Here is a 26,354-nt window from a genome sequence, read left to right as displayed (position 1 = left end):
ATGAAGTTTTGGTCAGGGTATTGGTGTATTCACTTTATGGAAAACCCAGATTTTCTGAGAGCAGGGATTTTCCCCAGGAATTCATGAGCATTTTTTAGAGATGACAAAACTCAAATCCAGAAATGGAGCTGATAATCTGGAACCAATAGACATGCTAAAGTCACATAAGTCCTTTCAAAACATGGTGCAAAGCTACCATAAAAATTTTTCAGCCTTTGGTTGGTGGGAGTGGGGGGTGGGGAACTTATGCAATTCCCTTATGAAATTATTTTGTTCTGCCCATCTGCATTAACTCATGCTATCAGAGTATATGTCTCGAAATTCTCAAGTACTGCCTGATAGTTCCACTAACCATTTACTGGTTTCCAGAAAGCACCTTTGATTTTATAGAATGCTACTATTTCAACACATTCTCTATCTTTCCTTTTCTTTCTTTCTTTTTTTTTTTTTCATATATTGCTTATATCCTACTGACACAAGAACATCTTTTTGGAAATAATCATGTATTTTCCCATACCTTAGCCAATTACAAATAACTTTGGAGGTGTGGAAAAGAGGGATAAGATCTTTATTTTGGGACCTACTTATTAGCTTATAAATTGCTTAATAACAATAACATTAAAATTACTAATTGTAAAATAAGTTCAGAAACGCTTTTGACCATCTCTTTGAGTAAATAGGCACTAAGGAACTCATAAATCATGCGTCCTCATGCACTCATTTGCAAAACAATGGCCCAAAATATGTACTCCAATTATTTACGTACAGTTCCGCTTCTGTAGAAGAATATTCTTACATCATTAAGGTAATTATTCCGATGGTCTTGTATGCTGAATAGATGTGCAGTTCAAAAAAGGTAACATTTTCTTTCAAATATATATGATTCCTTTTTTGTCATCTTTGTGCGTTATTAATTAATGATTGTTAGCTCTATTTGTATATGTATATCGGTATGATTTCTACTCTGTGTCATTAAATTACTTGGTTTACACAGTCTGCTAATGTGCCTAGCACAGAGCCTTGTGCAGAACTGATAGCAAATTAAGTTTGTTTAATCATGTGTCATTTCCCGTCCTTTTTTGTTTATTCTTGAAATGTGATGGAGAGTTGAAGGAGATGAAAGATTCATCCTCCATCTGTACTAAAGGAGTCTCTTCCATGTTTGAATGATCTATGTAAATGAATTTCTGATATACACAGTACAAAATATGATAGCACACCTTCCCAATTATGGTCTTCATCTTGTGTCTAATAACAAAGAGATAGTATAAAACCACCTTTTCTAAAATGGCAGTCAAGTTTTTAAAATGTTTTCCTACTTAGTAGACAATTTTTTTTCTAAAAACTAAAAATACAAAAAGAAAAACCAAAACAAATAAACAAAAATCTAAAATTCTGCTTGTTTTGTGTTCTCTTCAATTTCTAATTCCATTGACTTAACTTCAGTGCACAGAACTACCCTCCCACCTTGGGCAGTCAATCATGCCACATGGAGCAAGAGCCCTCAAGCTGGGGATATTGGATACAGTGAAGAAAATACTATAAACTGTAAATCAAAGATGATGTCTAGTTTATGAGAATTTTGCCTGAAGACACATTTTTATTCCCTAAAGCCTCTTTGCTAAAGCATTTATTACAGATCCTAATTCCTCTTGCAAACTTAGTTAATACTCATGGATATCTTTTGCATACAGAGCAGGGCACATGCCATCAGAACTGATGTGTCTGTCTGGCAAGTACAGAGCGGAGCAGAGTTGATTATAGAGAGGAAGGCGGACAGCTGAAAGACAAGCTGCCTAAACAAAATGCAGCAAAACTGTTTGCTCTGTGAGCCATTCTTGACATCCTGCGCCTTAGTAACTCCTCCTTAGGACCATTCGCTGGAAAGTTCACACTTTGAGAAAAAGTAACCCTCTACGTTCTCCAAAAGCAATTCATAACTAGTTTTGAAATGATTAGAAAACTTTTGCTCTCTTCCTTCAAGTGTTTTTAATTCATATTTCTGAAGTTTTCTGGCTTGATTTCACTTGAAAGTCAACATTCTTGGCCTCCTCCCCTTGTCTCAGCGTGTTTAAGTTGAGATGGTGCTCTTGCTTCTTGTTTCCTTAAAAACTCTTGCTAACTCCCTGGGTATGTGTCTTCTGTTCTTCTTTTGGGAGTTCCCAATAAATAAATACATATCCTGATTTTTCAAATTCACCAAAAACTAAAAGCTCACTTTCTTTACGTGGGAACCAAATTCTTTTCATCCACAAAGGTGTCTTATATTTGTGCCTTCCCAATGCCTGGAAAAATCAGGCTTTGTAAACTAAACATGTCCTCCATCCTTCTTCACCCCCAGCTCCACATCAAGACATGGCTGACTAATCCTCAAGTCCACAAGTTTGGTTGACCCGCCTGTGTGTGATCACCTGTCACATCCTGCTGCAACAGATCTCTGTCTACAGAGATTTCCATACCCTACTTCTAGTTTTTGCCCACTGACTTTAAGCAAAATTATCTACAACCAAATTCTGAACTTATAAAGGCATATGGATAGCTTCTTGAGAGTCAATTGAAATATATTTTGACCTGGATGGGAGAAAAATGTGTTGTTTCTTGGAATATGCAACATTTTCTCAATGCTCAGAAAGATTTTATTTTTATTTTTATTTTTTATTGCACTCACATACATGTATCTCTTAGGAAAATAGTTCTGGAACCCAAACCAGCAAACCTCATTCCCTTTTGCCACATCTTACTTCAGTTAGTGTTTGTTTTGTTCATTGGGCAGTTGCCATGTACTACCATTTTATTGTTGTTTTTTTCTCTCTTTTGGATGACATTTCCTTTTAAATCCAAGACCTATGATGGTGCCAAGAGTTATACCTCTTTTATATTAGCTTTTTGGATTCCCGACACTGGTTTGATCATTTCAATCATCCTTGGCACTAGGTATTGCTTATGTGTATGTGATTGTGCTGCTGATACACAGGCCTGGCATGAAGCTCTGGCTCAAGATGGTGAAAATCAATGAGAAAAAGAACTGCTCACCGATGTATTGTAAACAGTCTCTTAGGAATTCTATCCTGGAGGTGAATCATCCAGGAGGGGAAAGCATGTCTAGCTTCAGGTAGAGCCTTTCCCTGCTTTTCCCTGGCCCAGTCTCCTTAAACTGATATATATAGGGCCCAGTCAAGAAGGGTCCTCTGAAATTTTCAGCACAAGCAAGTAAAGAAGTGAGGAGATATTTGCTTGGACTTCTTTGGAGTCCTAAAAAAAGAAAAACCAAAGTCATAGGCTGAAGGACATCTAGATTATGAGAGTTAATTTAGTTAATTTAGCGTCTTCAGTATAACAAAGCATCTTGCACTTTCCCTCCTGGAAGGAAAGTGCTGGGATTCAGAATTCTATCTTTTTACCTCTCCATCACGTACTTTCCCTCCTTTCAATGATGCCCCTCTCAGGTTCCCTATATCCATGTGCTTTCTCTCTCCCCCTCATCTATTTTCCTTCTCATCCTAAAATTTTTCATTTAAATATTAGATTTTAGTTCGCACAAAAGAATAATGACTGATGACATCTGTGTGTAAAGAATGCAAATGGCATGCGTGATCTTTAAAAATATGAAAAAAGACTGGAACAGTTACTATGAATTTTGGGAATTAACATAGGGAAATAGAGTTAGGGGGAGAGGAGCTTAATCAAGATCCCTAACATCATGTCAGGTAGGCAGTACTGTACCCTGTCCATACAGTCTCTGCTTGAGAAAAATGGTTAATTTTATGGCACTTTTCCATGAGGATGCTCTGTCCCCTGCTGTACACCAGCTCTAACCTTAAAGGAGATAACACATATGAAAAAAAAATATATGATTAACTTCTCTGAGAATCAGAAGCATTCTAATTGAACGGTGTAATCCAAAGAGCCATTTTATACTCCAATAGTTCCACATTCCATGTCAGACTTCTGGTGTCATCCTTCAAATTCTCTTCTTTTAATACACAGCTCAGATTTGGTGATTCATAAACCACCTAAGATCATCCATCTTGCCTGTAACAAGTGATCATTCATCCATTTTACCAACAAATTGAATGCTTTTTACTAGCTAGGAACTCCGATAGTTCATAGAATAATGTTTGTCAACCAAGATGTCCTACTGCACTGCAGTGTTTATTCATATACTCAGTAAATATCTTTGGAGCAGGCACTTTACACCAGACTCAATACTTACTACTGTGAACACAACAGATATCATGGCAAAGACCTTCTTTGCATGTAGTGGGGCATTATTGTTTTTTAACAAAGTATTTCCAAAAACTTTTGTTACAAGGAATTTTCAAAAAAATTCCCAAGACTGCACCCTCACTTATTTGCATTCCAATACACCTTTCCAAGAAGATATTTGAATTATTTCCCTATGTCCCTCCATGAGGACTTCATCACACAAGAGAGTATTAAAATTAGTATTTTGTGCATGAAACATTTTTGGTGGTGACTTTTTAATTAAACTGAGTAGGCTTTAAAATTAACAACCCCCAAATCCATTAATTTTATATACTAAATTCAGAAAATGGTCTTTTGAATGATGGCAATACTCTGTACTTATTTGATTCTTCTTTGGTAGAAATTGATCACCAAATGCTTGAAATTTGGCAACTTTCCTAGCAAATCCAGACATCAGAGTTACAGTATTGGAAAAAAAAAATAGAATTAATAACCATGTTAGTCTTTGCTGGACCTTGTTTTCCTAACTACCAGGACTTTCCTTTTTAAAACCAGTATCTCCTGCCACTCCAAATCTACCTGAAGAAGGACTTGCCAGGTGCTAGGGGAAGGCTCAGGGCAGTGATATTATCCTCTCAAGGGCCTTGCATCGTCTAGCCTGCTTCATTCCTGCAGGACCTCTCTTGTCTGGGGCCCTCACTTCCTTTCTTATCCCTCTTTGTAATGGCCCAGTTTCAGCCTTTCTTCAATGCATGTTAACACAACTCTTTGATGTCAACAGAATTAATTAAATTATTCATTAAAAATTTCAACCAGTGGTGCACATTTTCATAGAAGCTCGTGTGAAAAGCTACCCGCTGAGGACTATGTGTACAGGAGTAGTAGGCAACACAGCCTCACTCCAATGAATTTTCTGTTAAGTTTCAGAATCTCACAAAAGTGTAAATGCTGCACGTTAGGGATGATTCATCATGAATCAAAGTGATAGAAAAAGATGGAAGAGAATGTGAATGCTGGGTAGTCGGGTAGTCCAACACTTCCCACTTGGGAAATTGTTTAGCACATTCCTAATTAGGGCCATATTTTATTAGCAAAAAAAAAAAGTGGCAATCAATCAAGCAAGGACATTTCTGGTGGGTATCTCTCTACTGGGGAGCCCACTGCTCTATGAAGATCTATTACGCTGCACTGCTAACTTTGAAGACTGTTGCAAGTACCATGTAGTGATCAAAGAGGGAAGAGGGAGAATTTAAATGATGCCAGAATCTTAACATAACATCTGTGGGTAACTTCATGAATCCCAGATAACAACAAGTTTCTCAATATTTCCAGGAATTCAATATAATCTTCAGTAAAAATTGTGGGAACTTAGTGGAGTAGCAACAAAGGGGATTTAACGCATTTTAAAAGGTGAAAAAAAAACATATTGTCTGAAATGATTCGATTTAAAAGTGGTGAATTGGAGATGTCTGAATACACATAGACTTAGATTTGCCTTTTCCAAGAAATTTAGTCAGGCTTAACCACTTCTTATAATTTTTAACTTGTTATATTCTCGACTTTAATGCATAGGATCCCACATAATTCTGCCCTTGCTTATAAATTGTGTGTCAGTTGTTGGCTGTGTTTATGTCTCATTTCCTTTATCATGTTACGAACTAAAGCAGCAGCGTGTTTCCTCCTCACCCTGTGCCTCTTTTCGCATCGAAGGCTGCTGAGCTGTGCGTGGTGTGCAGTCAGAAATGCCTATTGAATGAACTTCTTGTCTATGTTGATCCTATTAACCAGATAATTGCCTAATCTCCACTTGGCTTTGTGCTCTATAGGCACAACATAACAGGTGAAGTGAATAAAAGCTCTCTTCAAGCAAATACGCTCATGAATGGGGTCTTTTTCTGAGAGGGCATGGTCGCCTGTACCTCTGGAAGACAATGATCATCTCACACCAATGAGCAGATTAGACTCAGAGCAAAGTTGACCCAAAAGATCAGATTTAGTATCAACACAAACAAATCTTTACGGAGGAGAAAGCAGGGGGAGGCTGCACACCCAACAGCACTTTTCCTTCCCATCTCCACTTTTCTCTGAGCAAACATCCGAACCACAGACATTCCAATCACCATCAACACTGTTTACTTGGGCTGAGGCAAAACTCAATAAGATCGATTCCAAGTTACAGAGCCAGATATACGGAGGAGGAAAGCTGTGGTATGAATGCAAAAGAAAAGAGAGAGAGAAGAAAGGAAAAGAAAAGAAAAGAAAAGGGATCGGTGCTCACACAGACGATAGTCAGGTTGCCAAACATGTCATGAGTTTGTGGTGAATAATCCACCTCTCAACAGATCCATTGTATCTGAGTTAATCAGATACAGTTAACCGGCATTTCAGGGGACGTCCTACTATTCTTGAAGGTCGAGATTGTCCGCTTGAAGAAAGTTATTCAAGCAGCTACCTGTACATCTTATATCCCGACTCTTGATACATTAAAAAAAAATAAATACAGAAATATGTGGCCCATCGTAATATTTTCATATTGGGTAACTACAGAGAATATTTTGGCAAGGGTACTTAATCTAAAATGTTCAATTTTAATCAGTTTGAACTATGGTCTGTCTTTCTGTGAACTGAAAGCCACCAATCAATTTTCCTTTATCTTTTTTTCTGTTTTTCTTACCCAAGGCAATGCCTTTTGTAAAAGGGTATTTATTTTTAATGGATTTTTTAATGAATTTTTCAGTCAAGCTATTAATAATGCCATTAATTATAGGCAGCTTGTATTAAAGTGCACACTGGCCTCTTAATCCTGACCCCCAGCTATTGGCTTGCAGCTAATCCAGCCTGGTGCTTGGCAGAGAAGGGCAGGACTCAGCCAGCGGCTGCTAGGAGACAGGACGGGGAAAGGCAGGACCACAGGATAAGAGGGAGGAGGGCTCAAATAGAACGTTTCGTCTCTTCTTTGCCAGAGGGCCTGAAGTTTAAAGCCAGATGATGTGTGAGTGGGGTGGGATAATCCCATGGATGCCATGCAAGCACTTAGGAAGAACTTCCCAGTGGAAGGGCTTTGCTCTGCCTTCAAGGCCTGGCCGGGTTGATAACCCCACAGGAACACTGCGCTCCCTCACCTGAGGCGGTTATGTGCCACTGCCTGGGCTTCAATCTGCTTAAATCGACCAGACAGAAGCCTCGGCCACATAATGGATTCCAATCCCTAGCTTTTTTTCCTTCCCCGCCCCAGCATCCCAGGGTTGGGAGAAGTGTTTAATCACCATTTGCTTTCAAGATAATTCAAGGTTCCAGGATCTCACCCATTAGTGAGAATGCTGCTGTGGGTTTATGGCGTGGGGTGTGTTGTGTATTTTTAGGAATGTTGGCAGGTAGCACAAGCAAACTATCAGGTTTTGGTGAGCAACAGCAAGCTTTTGGGTGTCTTTTGCTGATTGTTACAGTTGACATGGGAGCTCCATTTGAGAGAAGGAAGCCAGTTATCAGAAGCTGTGGGGAAAAGGTTGCAGGGGGCAATAGCAACCCAAACCAGAGAATGGAAATGTCAACGCTAACAACTAGGGAACAGTGCAAGTAGACATACAATAGCGAAAGCACACAGCTAAATGGGATTTTTATCATGACCAAGAGACAAAAAGGCAGGAAAAGAGGAACTCAGGGTCTTCCTGGCAGCAACTTATTTTGTCTCTCAAAAAGGAAGTGGTTGCCTGTAATTGGTATGAGAGAAAATATTGTTTCTAATAACAAATCCATTCCAATCAAAATAAACAATAACCCAAGTGGCATTATTCTATGAAGGACAATGTTAACAGCTGTCTTCTGGTACCATGATTTTGACATGAACCAAGGTGAAACCTCACTTTTAATAAATACTCCAAACAAGCCTGGGTTCCATTGTCTAAAGAAATTTTCTAAAGAAAATTTTAAGGGGTTTATTTCACATGGGACTGTGAACTAAATATTTATGCTATTTTGTAGAATGGAAGAGTTTCATGAGGACCTGGTTTCAGAACCAATTGGTTTATTAACGACACCTGACTTTTATTTTTTTCCAACTATAGGCATTATCAGTTTCTTATCTGCCTACAAGGATTCTTGCCATTAAAAATAAAACAATATATTAATGGGTTGTTTTGATAAGGACAAATTTTAAAAGCATCATCACATTAGATTAAATTCCTTTTCACGTAACCAGTGTATATTACATGGCTTGTGTGTGTCTGGTATTGTGCCACATTTTGTGGATGGAATGATGAACAAAAACAGCATACTTCTACCCTTACAGACTTAAAAGTTAACCCAGGTACCTTGGTAATGCCAACATCTACCCTCCTCCTCAAAAGATTTTTTTCCCCTAAGTCTGCCAGAACCATAAAGGTAATGAAAATTAACTGCTACCACCAAATGTTCCTAAAGAATACTGGACATAGATTATAATTTATTTCCTCCATGACTTCTGCCTTTGATGAGTGGAGCATTTTTTGATGAACCTAAGAGCTCCATCTTGATTCACCTAAGACAATCTTCTCTGATGATATCTGATGAAGTTATCATATGGGAGAGTTTTTTGGGGCATTAGGTCACTGACACTGGGAGCTGCTGGACTTAAAGATCTGTCTGTTACATCATCTGCCAGGATATATACAGAAATTCCCTCTCTAGTTCATCATTTTTCTGACCTAAGTCCATGCTCTTTTAAGCTCTAGGTGCTTGATGGTCAAGTTGTATCCTGAACTCTAGACAGAGTAAACAGAAATGTTCTCCATATGCCCCAAATAGTTATTCAGTTTACCTTATTTTCTTGGTATATGGGAAAATTTGGTTTATGATTTCAAAGGCTAAAGAGTGTTCTCCTACGTATTACCAATAGTTTATATGTTTGCCTTCCCACCAAACTAAATTGGGGGGGGGCGGTTTCTCTTCTCAATATTTTCAGTCTAGCACAGCAAAAGACAGAGTTGCACTCAGAACTCCTGAGTGAAGAAGATAGTAAATGTGAAAAGCTTCTTCACTTCTTCCTGAGTGAACAAGATGGTAAATGTGAAAAGCTGAAGATAGTAAATGTGAAAAATCATAATAAATGATTTGAATATAAAGTAAAATGTAGGGAATTTAGTGTTCAGGGAGGTTGGTTCCTGGTAAATTGTAGTTGAAAACTGGATCCTTTTATTCTTTATTTGACACCTAACTTAAACCTCCACAAGCTGGATAAACTTGCAGATGTTGTTTAACCTCTCTAACCTACTGTTTACTCATCTTTAAAATGGGAATAAAAGTCTCTACTTCTCAGAGTAATGAATGCAAAGTCCCCATAAAAGACAATGTGTGGGAGTTCAGTATATGGTAGTAAGCTTATTATTACACTTGTTGACTCCTGACACAGCATAAATTAAAACCACATCACATGGCATTCTTTCTGGGGGTGGGGGGCGCATGCCCTTTCCAGGAATAAAAACTATGCCTATTCCTTGATTTAACTCCTATGCTTTATGGCATGTGCTTGATTTAGCTGGAGATAAGCCCTCATGGTCTGTCATTTGACTATAACATCTTATAGATCTTGAAGCCATCTTCATACAATTAAGAGATGCAAAGGCAAACAGAATTCTCTGCTAAACATTACTTATGTCCTTCTGAGTTCCTCTGTGATTTTCTACATGCTTAAAAATATGCAGACTCATTTTTTAATCCAAAGGCATAATGTTACAGATGGCTTATCAGGGTTCAAACTCAAGATCCATCTCAGTCGAGACAAACCATTCCACTCAGTGTACTGTTGCTCTGCCACCTGACTGGAGATGAGGAAAAGACTATGTAGCTTTAATTTTATGAGCACCCAACCTGAAACTCACTAAAGGAATACTCTGTACTCACGTTTCTGAGCCAGGCATTCTTCTCACCAGATTAATGGGTTTGTAAATTGTGTCTTAAAACAAGCAGTAGAGTGAAGATAGATTACTGGTGACAGACTCAAGATGTTCTGGAGGCCCAGGCTATGTGGATGTGGCCATGGTGCCTCTCTCAAAAGATACCACAGTTGGAAGGAGCATCACTGTTGGTTTAGTTGTCCCAAAGTGTTGGTGGTTTTCTATGTCTGGTGTTCTGTATTAACTAAAACTTTCAAAGTTTTTCAGGACAAATAAAACCATAAATTCGCTTAGCTGATTTCAAGTCTATGGATGGTTTTATAATATATACAAAATTCTTCCCGTTTTTTCCTCACTTTTTCCTGGGAAGCTGGTCTTCCTGTTGCTATGATGGGGACAACTTGAGAGTTGACTCAAAGCCCAACATTTGGTATTAACTTTCTTATAAGCCAGACCAGTCAGAGCCCTAGAAGGTTACAAGTTCATTTAGATGTTGGTAGCACACATCAGAGTTGTGAATAAGTCAGAAAGTTGTTCTCTTATGCAGCATTCATTTTAGAATAGAGGACTCAGAGGCCTATTTTTTTCTGATTAAAAAAAAAAGCAACATTTAGTTAATTGAGTAATGTGTCTCAGTGAATATATATTGTATGTCTCTATTCATGCCAGCTCTTCAATGTCTTATTCCAATTTTAGCTGCAGTTTTCATAATTTTATATTTGTATTGGTTATATGTAAATAAAAGTACAATTTCTAGGACATTTTTCTAAAGAAAAGTTTTGTGAAACAAGTGGTATAATCCCTGAGTTTGGCTTAAATTTATATGACTGGGTCATTGACTATATTCATACTTCAGTGTGACATACTGTTGTTTTACACACTGTGGAAGCTGTTACAAAATATAAATCCTACACTTAAACAGATTTAAAATAAGTCAGGTACAAGATAAGATAAATATTTCTGAGATAAGATTGAGAAGGATCTAATTGTTTTCCTGAGGGGTACCAAATAAAACAGAATTTTTTGGTACATCAAGGTTGGAATTATCAGACAACGCCTTAAGGAACTTAATTTTCTAATGCTTCTGACCCTCTTGCTCCCACATCCACTCCCAAGTAAAGAGCGTAATATACTTAGTTTCTGTCTGAAAAAGAAAGCAGACTGTGCTCATGGCTGGCATCCTGTAGAAAAGTTATGACTCACTTTCCCCAATTCCTTGTTCAATATGCTATGCCACTCTGTGAGATGGAATGGAATAAGCCCCTTGCTTTCATATGGCACCCTCCCTGGAGTCTACGAACTGCCTTTACATCATTCATTTCTTCACACTATCCATGTGATAACCGTATGCAGCAGATAGAAAAGAGACTGTCATCACCACCTTATAGATTAGGAAATTCAGGCTCAGAAAATTCAAGGTAAGTTCACCATCCTATAACTTTGAGTGTCAGAGTTAGGATGTGATCCCAGATCATCTGAGTCCCTATCCACTGTGCTTTCCATCATACCAGGCAATACTTGCAGTACTTACAGCTGATAGAAGGTAACTTGACTTCCTATAATGTGTGAATGTGCACAGCTATGATAGAAACTGGGTTGGTAAGTTGAATTATATGAAGTCCAACTTTCTTTGCAACCCTAGCATTCTAATGGTGTGTCTGGACCATGCTGGAATATTTAGTTAATGCTGTGAGGAACATAAGGATCCCAACATTCCTCACAGGGCTTCTGGTTCTACATCAGATAAGAGAATAAGCCATAGCATCTGCAGTAAAAGGCTGTAAAAATTAAAAATAAATCTTTTTACAAAATCTAGTTCATAAAAATTATAAAGTAGCCAACCAAGGCAGGTAATTTCCCTGAGATGTCTTAGAAAATCAAATAGTAACCCAAGAATTCTGAAGGAAAGATGGGCTAAGATGAGTTAGCCTATTCCAGGTCTATCCAACTCAGTCCCTCATCCACCTGGTGGTGTTTGTGAGGGGTGGGGGAGGCCCAGAGGATGATGCAAGCTCTTTTACAGTATCCAACTGTAGGTGAATGATATGGGGAAATGACTCCTGTTCAGACACAATCAGGAAAAGGGAATTCCTTGTCCTGGAGTCTTTCCTTTCATCTTTCAATTAACTTGTTAGTAGGGCAAACTAATGTGTTGCCAAACTCTTCCCCCTTTGTACATGGTCAGTCAGGTCGCTTACTCTCTTCCTCTGTCTTCTGTAACCCTCAAAGGAAATGTACTTGATAGGAGGACAGCGTTGCCAAAATTAATTTCTAATAGGTAAATCTATAATTATTTCAAATCCTTGAAATAGTTGCTTGTTTCTCTTGTTCATTTTTTTAAAAGATTTTATTTATTTATTCATGAGAGACACAGAGAGAAAGAAAGAGAGAGAGGCAGAGACACAGGCAGAGGGAGAAACCGGCTCCATACTGGGAGCCCCATGTGTGACTCAAGCCCAGGACTCCAGGATCACTCCCTGGGCCAATGGCAGGCGCTAAGCCGCTGAGTCACTGAAGGATCCCCCTCTCGTGTTCATTTTTGCCCTTTCTTTCTCATCCATCTTGATGGTGTGTCTTTAAAAAAATATTTTTTAAGGCTTTCTGGAAAAGAGTTCAATATTGTTCCCAATTCCACTACTTTCCTTTTCGTAGGGAAAATTCAAATGGCTGATGCTTTATTTCATGTCACTTGCTAGTCAATTCACTTTGACAGAGCTGGGTTATGGATTCAAGGGAAGGAAAGAGTAAAAGAACAAAAGGAATTCAATTCAATGCTTGAGATTTTCTGTCTTCCCAGTGGGACTGTGATTTTGTTTGTTCTTCAGAGGAATGATGAATACTGATGAGACTAAATTTAAGACCCACAGGGAAGTTGTATGTACTATAAAATTCTTTGGGTCCCTAACAGGGTAACACATTTTATGATTTCAAAAAGTGCTGATGAATTTCAGTAAAGACCAGTGTAAATTTTTTTTTTTAAGGCAAAGTAAATAGAATGCCCAAGGGATTGACGTTTCTCTCATTTCTCACTTCCTCTGGTTTTTTTTTTTTTTTTTTTTTCTTAACTCTGGAAGCCCCCACCCTTCCAACATTTCTCCAGGGAGAAATACAATTCCCAGGGTTGTAGCAACAACAAAAATGACAATCAGTGAGCTTGCAGAGTAAACAAAGGCTGTGCTTGTGTACAGAATCTGTTTTATTGGCCCAATTTAACAAACTCCTTCCATCTCGTCCTATGAATAGCGAGAATTGGGACATGGTTCCTGGAATCCAAGACTGTGTTATGGATTCCAGGCAATAGAAAGCAATTCAAACCTTCAGTTCTATCTGATTTCACTCATGCATATAGATATGGTGGTGTATGTAATTGTGGAATAGGTAGTAGAAAGACACATAGATACATACCTAAGGTGATTTGTGAATCGTATGAAATCATGATATGCTTAACCTTTTTATCATATAGCTTGTCTGGCTATAAAGAATACTGGAATATCTAACAAACTTCAATATGTTCTTGAATATATAGATTTTATTTTATAGTCACCTTCAAAGGACAAATTGACAAACATTTATCTTTCTTTCTTTAATTTTATCTTTAAGTAATCTACACTCAACGTGGAGCTTGAACTCACAACCCTGAGATCACAAGTCACATGCTCTACTTACTGAGCAAGTCAGGCACCCCTTGATAAACATTAATCTTAACTCATTTGAATTATCCACAAGAAAAAAAAAAGCTGTAAGTATTACTTCTTCATTTGTTTCATTACAATCGTTTCCCCATTGGCAGCGAGAAATTCTAGTATAGTACAGTCTAGTTTATCTAGTCTAGTTTAGCCTATCAGGGGTCAGTAAAGTTTCAGAAAAGATCCAGAAAGTATTTCAGTCATGTGGTACAAACCAGTATTTGTGGGCCATGTGATATCTGTCTGAACTACTCAATCCTGTCCTTGCAGTGCAAAAGAAGCCGTAGACAATATGTAAGCAAATGGATGTTGTTGTGTTCCAACAAAACTTTATTTATAAAAACAGATGGTAGCCTACCCATGGGTCATAATTTGCCAGCCCCTTTCTACTTCATGATCTATTAGGTATGGTGTGGAGAAAAATGCCTCCTCAGTTTTTGAAACTAGTATCAAGTTCACATGATATTATAGTTAATATAATGTGAAGTAGAATTCTTCAGTTAATCCTTCATCTGTAATATTACTACCTAGAAGGCTATTATTCAATAAGCCTGAATCTGTCTTTCTATTGACTGTCAAATCAAGAGAAACTATATTGAACATGTATATCAATAAGGCATCATGCTTGAGTCTGTAAAGAAACAAATGTATGAGATCAAATTCTAGATACCCCAAGAATATGCAATCTGGTTAGAATTGTAAGGGATTAGCCCCTTACTGCAATACAAGATATGCTAAAAAAGCAAGTCATACGTAAGGGTATTGATAATGCATTGTATTGAAATCCAGAAACAGTAGCAGTGATTGGTAAGGTAGAAAGGATACTAAAGTATCCCCAGATGTCAGTCAGTGTGCTTTAGCTTTCTATATTTCTCATATAATCCTGGACATTAACCTGAAGCTACAGCATTGTTCTTTTCACTTACCTCAGGTAGGAAATTGAGCCTCAGGAGGGAGGGACTGACCCAATCCAAGGTATTTTTTATCCCTGTTTGCCTTTTTCCTTGAAGTCGTGGTAGCTCACCTAGGAATGTTTGATCATCTTTGCTCAGTACAATTCAGAGGAGTACATGAGAAACTACTTTTCGTCAAGAAGCCAAAGCAGAGACTGCCGGTGTGACTTGTCTCTAGTCTTGCAGTAACTTTACAAAAGAGCTGGATTGGAATTTGCAACTGTATATTTTGAAACCCCAACAGCACACACCACCATGTAAAAGACCAAGATCTAAACCATGGTAACCTGGTTAAAAAAAACGATGAGTGGGACATGAGCTTAACCACTGTTGTAAGATTGGCATTTGGACTATTTTGAATGAAATGTCATAAATAGACCAGTAAGTATAGGAAGGCTCTGTGAACTGTTAAATTACCATGGGATGGTTACTTTTGCAAACCCTCTGCAATTCTCCACTACTGCAAAATGAATCTCAGATGCCGTGGAGATAATTATAGCAGTTATCTGCCAGTCTTTAGATTTTCAAGCTCATTATAAATGTCATTAGCTCATTAGGAGATAAGTCATTTCAACTCTGGATCTGTTTTCTCATCTGAAATGATAAAAAACTGCACCAATACTGATCACTAAGGTTACTTCCAGTTTGAAAAGCCAAATTCAACTGAAATTCTCTTACTTGCTGTTTTCTAAGCCTTTGTGTTACATACATGGGGATAAACCCACCCATCAGAGCCTTGTTCAAGCACTAAGCCAAAAAACACATGCCTAACCCAGAGCACGTAGAGACAACACATATGCTAGTGACTGCTAACATACATCTTTTAAAATAAACAATTATCTCCTTGGGGTTTTTTTATTGAATTAGAAATCCATTTTTTTACATATATCTCATGACTGTTGCATTTTTCACGAATACTCCAAAGCCAGAGTTATGAAGATGTTGGAGCTAATGAAAAGGCTTCAAGAAGACAAAGTTCAGGCATGTGTCTTCCTTCTGAGCAATGCTGAGTAAACCTGAGGCCCAAGAGCAAGGAACCAGTTCACCAGGAGCTAATAGTTTCCTATCTTTCCGTTTTAGGAGATAGATTAAGGAATGTGTGGTTTGTGCCCTGTTCCTTTTTCTTACATTACACATATTATTCATCACAGGAAAATCCTGCCTCGACCAGCCAGACACATTGCTGGGCATCTCTATACTTAGCACAGGGAGTCTGATCAATTAGTCCATTTAACAGGAGCTCCCCAGCCAGCCTCCCTCTGGAAAATAGGTGAGAAATTCTTATATTCCTCTCAATATGTTAATCAGACAACTGGTATCACAGTTCTCTAACTGTGTAATACCAGTCCCCCTTGGCAGATATATTTTATTTGGATAATGATGTGAAATTTAAGATCTACGTTTCAATTGTGCAGAGCCACAGGCAGTTGTCAATTTTAGTGACAGACATAGACCTCGAGCTAAATTCCTGTGCACAAGCAAAAATTCCAACAAGCGTAGCACAATTCTGGTCCCTTAATAGAAGTACATTTTCTCCCATCGAGGGGCAGTATTTTTAAACTGTTCATCACATCTCTTGGTACCGGCAAATCATTAATGCTCTCGAATATTTCCTTTAACATGGGCATTGGTGACTTGAGCCATCAACCAGCCTGACAGAAAATCAGATGGTTATAACCTGATAGCCTACTCCTTCTCTAGAACAGTGCCAAACGTACACCATCCTTTATCCCTCTGCAGCTTCTTGAGCAATGTTGCTAGTTAATAGATCCAAACTCCAAAGCGAAAAGAAGAGCTCACACATGCTGAATTTCTGAGACCTTAGCATCTACGTACTGAGGAGAATTCCCACTGCTGATCTTGCTGTTGGCAATTACATTAAAGAAACAGCCAGCAAGTGAACTCTATGGCCTGGGGCAGCGGTAATGTGATGAGCGGCCTCTCACCTCTAGGTCACTGGTTCAAACCCGACCGTGGCTAACGGGGGTGGGGGGAGGGGGGCACTGGATAGTGTCTGGTATTCTAGGTAAAATTACTTGTTAGACTTGTGAAACACACATCAGATCCTCAGGCAAATGTACCAAAATAAACATCACAATTAATCCTAACCCATTGGCATTATGATTTAGCACTTAGTGAGTTTTAACCAGCAAAGTCGAGAAGGGAAGAAAAATAAGTCTGCAAAGTATGTGTTTCTCCTACAGAAATGGACTGCTTTGTATGTGTCCTAAAGGTAAATAAACTGGGGCTTTGTCTAAGTGGAGAACAAGGGAATTCCAGAGAAAAGGCTCCTTTTCCCCGAAATGCAAAGCAGGGACATCAGCAAAAAGAGCTGAGTTTTCGCAGCTCCAGCACAGACAGGGAGAGCCACTGTCTCCCCCTGACCAGCTTACCCACTCCCACCCACGTGCCAATCTGGTGGCACAAACGGGAAAGCAAAAGATGTGAGGGCAGGGCCAAATACCATTGTTTCCTCCCGCGACCTGATTTCCTTATCTGTCATGTAAAAGGTTTAGGAAAAAAAAAATCTCTGAAGCACCTACTAGCTCTGTGAGTCTGTAATTCTTTCACGGAGAGCTCTGAGCTCTCATCTGCAATTAGTTTTTAACTCTCTGATTAGGCTACTGTCACCACCATGCTCCAGCGAAAGCACATCCAAAGTCTCTGACATGAGACCCACACAGGCTTGGGAGTCACCAGGACAAGATCTGAAATTTGTCTCTGCTCGTCCCAGCTGTGTCCTTCTGCAGGAGACTTCCTCTTCCAGAGCCCGAGACTCCTCGCCCATGATAGAGGGAAAGGCTCCCTCAAAGCTTGGTGGGGATTGAAGAAAATAAATAAAAGAACCTGGCACAGTACCTGGTATGTACGTAGTACATATGCAATAAATGCTAGACATTTTACTAGTAATTACCTTTCACCATCCCCAGAAGCATAAGGTTGGTATTTCTTATTCACTCACTCCAGGGTTCCTGAGATTTGAACTTATTTTTTATTTATCAGATCTATGTAGTCAATAAAAGTGAACTATGTAGTGCCAACTGTTTTCCATCACAAGCTCACTTCTAAGTAAAGTGAAGATGCCCACTCTACTTACTTGGAGGGACTTCCAAGACTTGGGAGGCAAAAGAAAGTGCTTTGAATATGCTTAAGAAAGCCTTTAGTTAGGAACGAAGAAACAAGGTATTTTTAAGACCGACTTTTATTTATTTAGTTTTTAAAGAGACTACTGGGGAAAAAGTCAACTTCGAGCAGGTGATTGGAGATGGTTTTACGACTCATGCTCAGTGTCTTTCTGCACTGGACTTGTCGTTCTCCAGTCCATCTTCTTATATTTCTTCCAAGTATATACACCCACGTTAATAACTGCAATGACTTAGCAACACTGCATGGATAAAAGAAAATCTTATGGAAAATAAATGAAGGTCTCCCTTGACTACTTCCATTCTTATCTTCTGACTCTAGATCTAGAGCAAGATTTTTCGACTTTGACACTTTTGACACTTGGAGGAGGATAATTCTTCATGTGGCGGCTGTTCTGTGCTGCTTAGGTTGTTCAACAGAATCCTTGGTCTCCAGACACAATCAGCAGGTACAAACAGCATATTCTCATTTGTCTCAAGAAAATGTCTCTAGACATTGTGAAATATACCTTGGGGTGCCCAAATCAAGCCAACTGAGAGTCCTACTCCCCTCTTTAAGCCATCTGGGAAGATAACACCAGTGGAAGATGAGCAGTTGGCACTTTCCCGGAGAGCAAGGGAGCTCCAATCCGTACTGTGTTTACTCCACTTTCAAGGTATTTGTAATGATTGCTTGTCTTTATGGTCTCCAAACCCTGTGTGGAGCTATGGATAGGTACATTGGGTTTTAGTGGTACCTTTGGGTTTAGAAACAGAAACTAGAGTACTAGCATTTGTTTTTATTTGGGTTTTTGAGCTTCTGTCTATTGATCTTTGAGGTCTTCCAGATAGAACACACGAGACCATGCATTGAGTGGTTGATTTTTAAAAATACATTATTATACATATTATATATTATACATATTACATATTATACATATTATTATAATATGTATTTTTAAAATCAACCACTGGATGCAAAGAAACAATCCAATCATGAAATGGACAAAAAATATGAACAGAAATTTCACCAAACAAGACATAGACATAGCCAACAAGCACATGAGAAAATGCTCTGCATCACTTGCCATCAGGGAAATACAAATCAAAACCACAATGAGATACCACCTCACATGAGTGGGAATGATAAAAATTAACAAGACAGGAAACAACAAATGTTGGAGAGGATGTGGAGAAAGGGGAACCCTCTTGCACTGTTGGTGGGAATGCGAACTGATGCAGCCACTCTGGAAAACTGTGTGGAGGTTCCTCCAAGAGTTAAAAATAGAGTTACCCTATGACCCAGCAATTGCACTGCTGGGGATTTACCCCAAAGATACAGATGCAGTGAAACACCAGGGCATCTGCACCCCAATGTTTATAGCAGCAATGTCCACGATAGCCAAACTGTGGAAGGAGCCTCGGTGTCCATCGAAAGATGAATGGATAAAGATGTGGTCTATGTATACAATGGAATATTACTCTGCCATTAGAAATGACAAATAACCACCATTTGCTTCAACGTAGATAGAACTGGAGGGTATTATGCTGAGTGAAGTAAGTCAATCGGAGAAGGACAAACATGATATGGTCTCATTCATTTGGGGAAAATAAAAAAATAGTGAAAGGGATTAAAGGGGAAAGGAGAGAAAATGAGTGGGAAATATCAGAGAAGGAGACAGAACATGAGAGACTCCTAACTCTGGGAAACAAACAAGGGGTAGTGGAAGGGGAGGTGGGCGGGGGGATGGAGTGACTGGGTGATGTGCACTGAGGAGGGTACTTGACGGGATGAGCACTGGGTGTTATACTATATGTTGGCAAATCGAACTCCAATAAAAAATATTTTAAAATATAGGTATGAATCTTATTTTGCTGGAATGCTAATTATACTCATTAAAAACCTGAAAGCTTTTAAAAAATAAAAATGCATATTATAGCAATTTTCAATAAAAATCCAGAAAATAATGAGTGTAGCAGAAATCCAGCCACAAAGGAACACCACTGCAACAGGAAGTAGTAACTCAGAGCCATAGCATAACAGCTGGAGCCAGAGAGAAGGAAATCAGAGACATAAAGGATGTCTGCTTCACAAACAAAGCTGTGTACTTTCAGAACTCTAGGACAATAAATAGATTCAGTGTTCTCTTATGATTGACTGGCACTTAAACTTTATTATGAGTGAATATGTCAAGATACTAACAGAAAAGTGCTGCAAATATGCAAAGAAAATTATTGCACAACAGCCTCCATAACTCAGAGGGAAGAAAATGATAAATGACCCAGCCACACCATCTGAGCAAGAATATGAAACTGGTTAAACTGGACTGGAGAGCTGTCTGCACTCTGCACCTCCCAAATGCAGGCACTGTTCTGGACCATATGTAAGGACATAAATGTGTGCCATGTCTTGCAAATATCCTCCATTACCAGGTAACTTTGTCAGATACTTTGGCAGTTTGCCGAAACCTCTTCAGGTGTGTGTTGTTACATGTCAACTACAGAAATGTGTTACTGACTTTTTTCCCCTGCTTTTTGTGCTATGCACTGAAATAGTACACTCACAGTTGTCCTTATCATCTAACATATTTCTTAAGAACCAGACTTAGATGAGACTGAGGAATGATATATTTGGTAATTCATACCTTTAGACTTCCCCACTTTGCTTGTGTCCCTAGTCTGGGGAAAGAAATAGGATGATAGGAAGAGGGGATGAAGGAGATAAGAAAGGTGAGCTACATTAAAATATTTTCTACCCATTTGTTGAAAGATCCCTGAAAGATTCCCTTCCCCCTTGTCACTTGCCAGTCCTTTACTCCTTGCAAGAGAATGAGGTGTGTTTATCACTTCGGTGTCAACTAAGGACAATTCCCTTATTCCACAACAAGATTTTCCTTCTGTAGGAGCTCTTCTGGGACTTGGAATTAACTACCTGATCAGCCATTTCTCCCCAATATCTTTTCCTTGCTCCCCATGAGGAATCTAGAAATAACCACTTCTCAACCCTCCCCCCAATTCCAAACTCCACCAATGCATTGTGCTGTTCACAAATAGAACATAGTACAAGGTCCTTTTTGAATCAAAGACAGCCATGTTGAACCTAAACTTGCAAAGGAGTCCCCAAAGGGTGGCTGGACCTCTCCCTGGGAAGAGAGGACGCTATTTGGATTTACATCCACATAGAAGTTATAGGCAGACTCCTCTGCTTCCAAATAGAAGAGCAGCAACACATACATTGTAAGCATCTCAAGATTTCACAAAATACTTTTCACTCTAACAATAGTTTTGACAGGAACTATAAAAGGAAGTTGTGCCTGGGATTTAAACAAGGCAGGATGTTGGCTCCCAAACTTGCTTTCAATAGAGATGGAATGAAGATGAGCAATTGCCCTTAGTTAATACAACAGCTAGAGAAATTGTGTGGGTTGTTTCCGAGTGATCTGTAAAACAGAGTAATATCAATTTTCTTACAGAGTTGCTTTGAGGATCACATGTGATGGTCTACAAAAGCATTCTGAAAATATAAAAATGACATTTAAGTGTAGCATGCTATTAACAACAATGGTTATTTGTTTAAATAGCAGCTCAGTGTCTAACGCATTATTTCAGCAGATCAGAGATGTGGAATGAAAGTAAGTTGGGTGATGCTCTGAAGCACATGTTCTCTCAGCTGCTACCTGTCAACGTTGTTCAAGAATGTGGTGATATGTTAATTGCATTCTCCTCTTCAGGAGTCTTCACCACCTAGATCACCATTAAGTGCTTGAGGTTATTCGTGGCTCTGGGCTTGTTTTTGTCACAGGAGCAAAGGAAACCACTGAAGAGGGTGCAAGGTATGTGGAAGGATCAGAACACCACTCTGCATTCACATCTTCATTATAACTCTTGCTTACTTTGTGACATTTTCTATTTGACAATTTTTGTGAGCCCCATCCTACTTCTTAAGGACTTAATATTAGAGATAGATAATTATCACATGGACTTGAGCAGTTCAAGTGCAAATATTAAAGGAACAAGTAAATAGATAACTCTGTGACAGATCATATGCTTAAAAAATCTTGGGGTAGAGCAAGGCTAATGTGCATCATCAGGAAGAAGAGTAAAGAAACCAGAAGACTGCTCTTTATTTAATGTCCCTGTGATTTCTCTTTGGGAACCTCCTTAATTAGAAACATTTATTTCTTTGACAGTAAGGACAGAATCTCTACATTTCTCTGGCAATAAATATCTCTTCTCCCAGAGAAAAATTCCCACTTTTCAGATACTAAATGCATAATTTCTACATTTTACTTATTAAGAGAGGAAGAAAAGGAAGGACTCCTTTCTGATTATACTACTTTGTATTATTACTCTAGGCAAGAAGATATTTATAGAGAATAAATATCTAAACTACTTAATTAACTAATTAATATATTTGAGTTAATACTTGTCCCAGGCATAATTACCAACATGGTACAATTTCTTCCTTTTTAATAATGACTTATATTTAAAGTTACTAAAACAATGATTTTTAATATACATCCTTAAAAAGAGAGGGGACACTATTTTTGCATGAAATCTGTATTCGATGACACTTGAGACCATCCTCATTCTAAGGGGTTTCTGCATATTTTAATAATATCTAAGGCTGAAAGGCTAAAAAAGAACGACTTTTTCAAATACTGATTATCTTGTCCTCCATTGTGTTTCTTTTATTTCATGAAAGGTTTGCGTTTTTCCTAAGTTTTTTGAGTAATAATTTATAAGAAAGAAGAGAAAGCACTTTATAAAACAAAGTGGCAACCAGTACTAAATTATAGCTAATAAACAGAAAGTCTCCATAATAAGAGGAAGTCTGCTAATTTATAGCCAATTCATTATAAGGCTAAATATTAATACATTTCCGTTCTGCCTTCACTTAGAGCTGGTTCAATCATGAGCCTCATCAATGACCATTAGGGGCTCAAGTTAGGTCCCATTCAAAAGAGAAAAACACAGACCTGTTTCCCGCTCCCTTGGGGCTCAGAAACTAATTTATAAAATAATAATGTGGGCAAAGGCCTTACAGACAACAGGAAAAAAATGAAATCATCATCTTTATAGGCAATATTTTGCATCATGTGCTTGTCCCATATGTAAATATTTTTAGAGATAAGGTAGCAGTACTCTACACATAGTAGACATTCAATTAATGTTTCCTGATTATAATTAGGAATTATTTATGGTTTTGTGGCCCAGAGCTATATTTCTAAAGCTCTAAAATAGACCCGCTATTTGGTAGAAAACTGTTCAAGGAATCTGCAAGTGGTCAAAAGCCAAGCTTTTGGTCAAAAGCTCCACCCCAGTCAGTGTTCTAGGCCTCCTTAAAAAGACTTGCCAGACTACAGGGAGTGTCATGTGCCTATAATTGTTCCCCTCATAAAAATGCAGAGAACACCACCATTGTTCTTTAAGAGAAAGGGAAATGACAATAAGATTAAAAGCGGGCGGTGTTGATCATTACAGCCTGAGAAAAATTTTAATTCTCCTCCCAATAACTACCCTCCCCTGACCTAACAAATATCAGAAACCAATGGTACCTCCTTTGCCATTAGTTTCTGGATTCAGAATTCTTCATTAAAGTTGAGGGATTAAATATAGCACTTCAGCTAATTAATTATAGTTTGATCATTCTGACACCTCCAAATGACTCAGCCACATACCTTGAAGCTTTGTCAACTCAATTGCATCTTTATTTTTGTTGCCTTTAACCAACAATGAAGACTAATGCCACTCTTTCTAGTTCTCAATCACCTCTACAGAAGTGCTCCCCTGGCAATGTGCAAGGACAGACCTAATTAATCCCTCATCTGCCCTCCGTGGTGTCTATACATCACACTGGCAGTTGGAACTGCTGCTTGTTTTAAGGCTATTGCTGGAATGAAAAGCTCATCTGTTTTTCAATAATTTTACCACAGGTGGTGATTTGTAATTAGAAAGGGCAGAATCCAAATTTTGGTGTGTGTGTGTGTGTGTGTGTGTGTGTGTGCGTCTGTGTGCGCACGCACCCGCGCGGGCCCACTTGCTCATGCACTGGCATGTGCACGCGCTTGCATGTGTTCTATTTTACAATGGGCACTTATTGTAGAAGAGAGGAAAAGAATAGAAAGCAGCAGCACAGCAGGAGAAAAACATTTACTTTTGCATGATGCTGAACAGCAAGATTTTCAAAGAAATGTTTTTGTTGTGTTCATTCCTGTTTTTTTCTTTTTTCACATGGATAGAGTCACATGCAGGTTAGAGATCAAACACTTGGAGAAACTGGAAAAACTCTAAGATCCAGGAACCCTTAGGACTCGCTGGTGTTCCCCGGAGGGGTAGAGGCTTGTGGTGAGTGCATGAAGGTACATCAAGGAGGGTCAAGGTGAAAACCTGCTTTGTCTTTCTTCTCACTTGGCTCTCTGGTCTCACTCTGAGCAGAGGCACGGGCATTCTCATTTTCATCCTAGGGGAAACCTGCCCTAACTGGCAAGAGAGTTCAGCATAAGCAGGCAGTCTGGCTAGCTTTAGCAAAGCAGCAGGGAGAGATTTGCTTTCAGGTGGATAAAAATGCTGTGATAAAGGTAACTTAATTTCAGGACTTTATCCATCAGCAGTCACTACATCACCATCCCCTGACACTAGCCTTGATCACTTTCCCTGCTCTTTTTGGCCTATTCAGATTCTATTCTTTAAACTTCAAGGCACTTCCAGGAAGCCTTCCTCCACCATTCCAGCCTGCCATTCCTCTTATGCAGACCACATGGCTTAAGGCTCTTTTTCTGGCCTGAAAGATGAACAGCCTCGATTTCCAAATATCAGTGAAAGCATCAATATCTTGCCTCTCCGAGTAGACTGCATATCTATGGATGGCAAGGGGACTTTTTAGGGTTTCCTCTTAGTCCCAGAATCATACTATGTAGAGCTAGTTTATGTAAATATCATTATACTTATGTAACGTATGTTCACATGTATATGTATTTAGATACATATAATTCATATATCTCAAAGTGAAATGGTCTTTATGATTCCCAGTGTGAACTGCGAGATGGAGACTGAGACAGTGCCTTCACTCCTCGCTGGAAGAAGGACAGTAATATCCAACTGTGGCAGGAAAGTAAAATGTAAAATACCTTAGGATTTTTGTCCAACAGAATCTTCCAGGCTGCAGGTATTATGAATTACTGGGAATGAATTATCAGCTGGTGTTTGTTTTTAAGAATAATCGGTTACTTTCTAAGTAGAATTTTCTTTGGGGAGGGTGAACCCAGAAAAACTTTGGTGTGGATTTTTGCTAGTCATAAGCTCTACAATTATGGGGTCTGGTTGTGGGGTAGATGTGGAGAAATGGAACACTGACTCTACAATGGTTTCTGCCGACTGACATTTGTTGGCCTGGAAAGAAGCTATTTCCACCCTTTGGTACCACATAAAGACAACGGCACATCCTACCGTAGAAATATGAGATCTATGTCAGAGGTCAGGATGCTCTTTCACATCACAAGATTTCCACATTGAAAGAAAATCCATGCCTTGTTCTCTAGGGCCCTCTCTCCACAAGAGCAAGCTTACAGACCCTGCATAGAGCTGGTGGAGAAACACTTCCCATTCCACCATGTCAGATTTGTGGGAATCTGTTGTGGGAACCTGGTGATTTGTGGGAATTAGTTCATCCAAACAACTGAAAGGCATCTGAATCCTATAATATCTTGTCCTTCCATTTAAAGAGTTACTTTGTTCTATACTAATATCCTCACATTCTTAATTTAACAACATGAAGAATATTATCTGCTCTGTTCATTTGAAAAAGGGGAAGTGGAAACTATAAATGCAAAGAATAGCTTGGATCTTTTTTTTTTTTTTTTTAGCTACTTTTTTGTTTGGGCTTTATAGTTTAGACCTTGTGGTTTTGGGGGTATTGTTTTTTCCAAATACAATGAATCACTGTATATATATCTCTTAGTTCAAACTGCTTACCCTGTTATTAATGTCTCCTCCTATTTTATATGCAATATTTATTTTCAGCCTGATTCCTCACTGTTTCCCTACATGGATTTTCCTCTGTAATTAGACTTCTGTTCTCACACCCTGCAGACAGGCATATACATTCCTGTTTCTGGGCTTGTACACACAATTCCCTTCACTGAAGACACACTCCCTATCTCTTCTCATCATGTGAAAATCTTACTTTTTTTAACCAGACTATTCCAGTTGACCATGGTGCCCGCTTTTTCTGACCTCAATGCTCTTAGCTTGTGTACAATGCCATAAAGCTCTACTCTCAGTACCAGGGCAGTAAATCACGTTTTGCCCCAAGACATTTCTGTATTTTTATATTTATTGTTATTTTATTCTGGTAGCATCATTTTATACATCAATGCTTTATTTCCCTAATTAAATTATAAACATGTCTCTTCTTTGCCTTTCACAGTGCACACAACATTCAATAAATGTTCGATAATCTCTCTTTAAACATGATACTGTCATACTAATTCCTGAATCTACTTTAACCAGAGAAAG

General features: G+C 38.6%; 1 long non-coding RNA gene across 2 annotated transcripts in view; it reads right to left on the bottom strand.

Moving 5' to 3' along the window:
* Nucleotides 1–2,642: 2,642 nt before the first annotated feature.
* LOC106559576 overlaps nucleotides 2,643–26,354 on the bottom strand; it is a 126,881-nt gene continuing 103,169 nt past the window's right edge. The window contains exon 9 of one of the 2 annotated variants that reach the window (XR_005367833.1): nucleotides 2,643–3,252. This is a non-coding gene — a long non-coding RNA (uncharacterized LOC106559576). Of the gene's footprint in view, nucleotides 3,253–17,971; nucleotides 18,101–26,354 lie in introns of those variants that run through there. The other variant, XR_005367835.1, reaches the window with a different exon arrangement.

The sequence above is a fragment of the Canis lupus genome, chromosome 12 (assembly GCF_011100685.1).
Source record: "Canis lupus familiaris isolate Mischka breed German Shepherd chromosome 12, alternate assembly UU_Cfam_GSD_1.0, whole genome shotgun sequence".
Taxonomy (NCBI): domain Eukaryota; kingdom Metazoa; phylum Chordata; class Mammalia; order Carnivora; family Canidae; genus Canis; species Canis lupus.
The sequence above is the reverse complement of the archived record's forward strand: the minus strand, read 5'-3'. Positions and strand labels throughout refer to the sequence as shown.